Source organism: Penaeus japonicus, unplaced genomic scaffold (genome assembly GCF_977035675.1).
Source record: "Penaeus japonicus unplaced genomic scaffold, GWHDUDI00000001_assembly GWHDUDI00000022, whole genome shotgun sequence".
NCBI classification, from domain to species: Eukaryota; Metazoa; Arthropoda; class Malacostraca; order Decapoda; family Penaeidae; genus Penaeus; species Penaeus japonicus.
In genome coordinates, this window is record NW_028234424.1 from 20,541,457 (window position 1) to 20,546,456 (window position 5,000).

Below are 5,000 nucleotides of genomic sequence, written 5' to 3' on the forward strand. Positions count from 1 at the left end.
TCGAAATACTGGTTAACTGATATATCTCCGAATTCTTATCTCACAATCGGTATAGTTTCATGGCAGGCTATAAAAGAGCTGATGGTGATCTCTACCAAATAAAACAAGATGATGAAGTGAAAAAATAAATGAATAGCAAACAGTTATTTGCGTACGCGCGAAACTCAAGGCCAGACGGAGCCCTCAAGCGCCTTGGCCTTGAGTCGCATCTTATGAGAACTGATATATCATTCATCATTTACCGTTTATTATTATTTTTTTCCTTTTTTTCTCATATGGCTATTAGCATCGATCTAATTCATTATCGTTGTACAGGTTTGTGCTAGAATTTCTTTCCATGAAACGACAATGATCCTCTATATTTATTTAAATCACAATACTATGCAATTGCATTTTGGCATTGGTATCATTGCATTTATCTGTTGCATATTCGTATAAATGTAAATATATGGGCCGATGCACCCACAAATACGAGCAGTCCTACCGCTGATATCAATCAACACATGTGTCACTCACTCGGCGATGAAAACAAAAATCCACGACAAAAAATAAGAAGATTAACACACCGATAGCATGCCTCGAGAAAGCGGACCTTACCTCAAATATTCTACAGGATTTTCTCTGGCAACAAGCAGTCACTTTCGATAGCGTAGGAACCAGAACCTCCCCTGAACAGCGCCGCAGCGCGTAGTAACTGCTCGCTCGGGACACACAGAGAAGACTGAGCTAACCTTATCTGACTCCGCCTTCCTGTGGCCCTTCCTAGCCCTCCCTCCACCCTCTTCTCTCACCCAGTTTCTTTTGGCTCTCTTTTTCTCTTGAAAAGTATCTCCTCTCCTTTTGCATATCACGCTCTTAATTGCTCGCCTCTTTCTCCTTACTTCATCACTCTTTGTCAGCGTCTCTGTTTCTTGTCTATTTCTACTTTGCCTCTTCTCTTTCTTTCTTCTTCTCTCTCTCTCTCTCTCTCTCTCTCTCTCTCTCTCTCTCTCTCTCTCTCTTTCTCTCGCTTTCTACTCTCTACTCTCTCGCTCTCTACTCTCTTTATTTCTTCTCTCTCTCTCTCTCTCTCTCTCTCTGTCTCTCAGTCTTTCTTCTCTCTCTCTCTCTCTCTCTCTCTCTCTCTCTCTCTCTCTCTCTCTCTCTCTCTCTCTCTCTCTCTCTCTCTCTCTCTCTCTCTCTCTCTCTCCTTCTCTCTCTCTCTCTCTCTCTCTCTCTCTCTCTCTCTCTCTCTCTCTCCTTCTCTCTCTCTCTCTCTCTCTCCTTCTCTCTCTCTCTCTCCTTCTCTCTCTCCCTCCTTCTCCTTTCTCTCTCTCCTTCTCTCTCTCTCTCTCTGTCTCTCTCTCCCTCTCTCTCCAACTCTTCCTCTCCTGTAACTCCAGAAATTCTTAGTCACGCGAGATTTAAAAAAGATTAGCCCTTCTCAGACTTCTACGAAAGTTTACGGAATGACTAATATGTCTATATATATGAGCAATATGCCTACAGCAAACGTTTCACCGCGCGTTTCTCTTTGTTTTATAATGAAATGGCATATTTCCGCTATATGTCCTCTTCTGATTTAGTATGCGAGTTATATGTATGAGTCTTCGTTTATATGCAGGTTTATGAAGTCGGCAAGACTATCAATATCAGAAAGGAATTATTTCCAAATTTATTCCCATTTACAATAGAAACTGTCTCTGTGTGTGTGTGTGTGTGTGTGTGTGTGTGTAGGGAGGAAAAGCGGTAGTCCGGCGAAAACACCTGGTAAAACCTTCAAAGGCGCAGGGCACAGAGGGAGGAAACCAAAGGAAAATGGCTAATCTATAGATCGTTATTAGATTAATTGAATGAACAATTAAAGCGTCCGGAGAGTGATGTTTGGTGTAACTGGGGTACGCTCTCTATTACCCGTTTTTATTCACCTCTTTTATTTTGCTGTAATAACTTCTCCGAATGCATTCACTCCGTCATGCAGTATTTATTTGCCCTTTAAAGGCAGAGAGACAGAGACAGAGAGAGAGAGATACACAGAGAATGAGACACAGAGACAGAGACACAGAGACAGAGACAGAGAGAGAAGTAGTCCTGCTTTTATGAGACACAGAGACAGAGAGAGAGAAGTAGTTCTGCTTTTATGAGACACAGAGACAGAGAGAGAGAAGTAGTCCTGCTTTTATGAGACACAGAGACAGAGAGAGAGAAGTAGTTCTGCTTTTATGAGACACAGAGACAGAGAGAGAGAAGTAGTCCTGCTTTTATGAGACACAGAGACAGAGAGAGAGAAGTAGTTCTGCTTTTATGAGACACAGAGACAGAGAGAGAGAAGTAGTTCTGCTTTTATGAGACACAGAGACAGAGAGAGAGAAGTAGTCCTGCTTTTATGAGACACAGAGACACAGAGACAGAAGTAGTCCTGCTTTTATGAGACACAGAGACAGAGAGAGAGTAGTCGTGTTTTTATGAGACACAGAGAGAGAGAAGTAGTCCTGCTTTTATGAGACACAGAGACAGAGACACAGAGACAGAGACAGAGAGAGAAGTAGTCCTGCTTTTATGAGACACAGAGACAGAGACACAGAGACAGAAGTAGTCCTGCTTTTATGAGACACAGAGACAGAGACACAGAGACAGAGAGAGAAGTAGTCCTGCTTTTATGAGACACAGAGACAGAGAGACAGAAGTAGTCCTGCTTTTATGAGACACAGAGACAGAGAGAGAGAAGTAGTCCTGCTTTTATGAGACACAGAGACAGAGACACAGAGACAGAAGTAGTCCTGCTTTTATGAGACACAGAGACAGAGAGAGAGTAGTCGTGTTTTTATGAGACACAGAGACAAAGACACAGAGAGAGACAGAAGTAGTCCTGCTTTTATGAGACACAAAGACACAGAGAGAGTTGTCCTGCTTTTATGAGACACAGAGAGAGAAGTAGTCCTGCTTTTATGAGACACAGAGAGAGTTGTCCTGCTTTTATGAGACACAGAGACAGAGAGAGAGAAGTAGTCCTGCTTTTATGACAGGCGAAGAGATTTCTATGCGATTTGTAGCCGCATGGTAACACGCAGAGGCTATCTCTATGATCTACGCAGCTCTGAGGAACGAAACCTTGGCGATCAGCTTAGAGAGAGATTAATTAAGGAAAACAACCATTCATCACATGTTAGTGTCGATTTATTCATTCCGTCTGCCTTGTAGTCTAGGAATAAAAACGGCCTTAATCAGCTACAACTCGACTCGCAAAACAGGTTAGCCCAAACCAAGCAGGCCATAGAAGCGAGGCTCATTCCACGCGTCGCAGTGTCCAGTCAGAGAGAGAGAGAGAGAGAGAGAGAGAGAAAGAGAAAGAGATCGTAGCAGCCGCTTGAATTCTCCCAGATCAGTTATCAAGGAAATTCTCACCAGGCGAATATGAGCTCGGTGAGAGGCTCCTGTAGCATAAAAGATTTGGTCACGCGAACGAGGGGGAATTAGGGAGAACCGAGAATGATTCTAGTTGTTCGTCATTCTTCACTTTGTTCCTTGTCCACTGTGAACTCACTCACTTACAAGGAGCTGGTGGGTGACGTCATCCCTCCGAGTGACATGTGTGTCTGCGTATACGTGTGTATCAGTGTGTGTGTGTTGTTGTGTTTGTTTGTTATTGCGTGTATATGTGTGTGCATTTGTGTGCGTATTCTTTAGTATTTGTTTGTTTGTTTGTATATGTGTATGTGTGTGTTTATGTGTGTGTGTGTGTTTATGTGTGTGTGTGTGTGTTTATGTGTGTGTGTGTGAGTAGATGTGTGTGTGTATGTGTAGACGTATATGTGTGTGTGAGTATATGTCTCTTGATGGGTGACCCAGACGAAGAGTGTTGATCACTCTTGTCTGTGTCAGCCTTCTGTTTCCTCGCTTGCTCTTCTTCCTACCTATTCCTCTCCCCCCCTCCTTTTTTTCTTTCTCTCATATACATATATGCTTCATTCACTTTTCTCCCACCACGTGTATTGTGTCTAAATCTGACACTAAACAGTTCGACTGCAACAGAGCTTCAACCTCACTGAGTGTCTCATACTCCATTCTTGCATAATCATTTTGTTTGCGTCGCTAAGAACAATGTAGCCAGTCTCTAAGAAGACTTGGGAGTGAAGAAGACGAATTAACATCACATTGTTATTTATTATTATCATCGTTGTCATTATTGTTGTTATTGTTATCTACAGTTGTCTCAAACGGTGTTGTCGGTGATATTATCATTACTATTATTACTATTATTATTATTATATTTCTATCATTATTACAACTATAAGCATTACAGAGTTATTGTTACTATTATATTTTTTTTACTAATGCTATTGTTGATGTTATTATCATCATCATCACCTTTATTATTATCACTGTTGACAATAGCATTGTATTGAAATTATCATTATTATCATTCTACTGCCACTACTACTACTACGTCTCCTAATACTACCATTATTATTACAATTGTCATTATCATCATTATTGTTCTTGTTACTATTGATATCATTATCATTATTATTTTATTTTATAATAATAATGATTGTAATTATTATTACAATTATTATTATTAATATTATTATTATTATTATTATATTGTGATAATGATCATTGTCATTGTTATCATAATTATCATCTCCATTATTATCATCATCATTGTTATCATTATTATCTTCATCACCACCACCATCAACTTCATGCTGCACTATGATATGAAATGATGTTTCAGTTTCGTCTTTCTTTTTCACCATTTCTTCCATTTTGTCTTTGTTTTTGTTTTTTCTCCTTCTCCCCGTTTCATCCGTTTCTCCTATTTCTCCTCTTAAATTTCCTTCCATTCCCTTGCTTTATCTTTACTACTTGTCGTCTTCTTCCACTACTACAACAAAGCGACAGTATATATATCAAGACATGAGTTACACGGAGATGATAGGACGAAAAAAAGAAAGAAAAATCTGAAAGAAAACGAACAAAATAACGAAAAAGAATATGCAGAATGATGCGTATTATAA

At 40.0% G+C, this 5,000-nt stretch overlaps 1 protein-coding gene across 1 annotated transcript in view; it reads right to left on the reverse strand.

Moving 5' to 3' along the window:
- The window catches only part of LOC122262771 (facilitated trehalose transporter Tret1), a 17,628-nt gene extending 16,874 nt beyond the window's left edge, over nt 1-754 (reverse strand). Inside the window, exon 1 of the mRNA XM_043030906.2 lies at nt 598-754. The gene's annotated coding sequence lies outside the window, so the exon portion shown is untranslated. The remainder of the gene's footprint in view (nt 1-597) is intronic.
- Nucleotides 755-5,000: the final 4,246 nt, after the last annotated feature.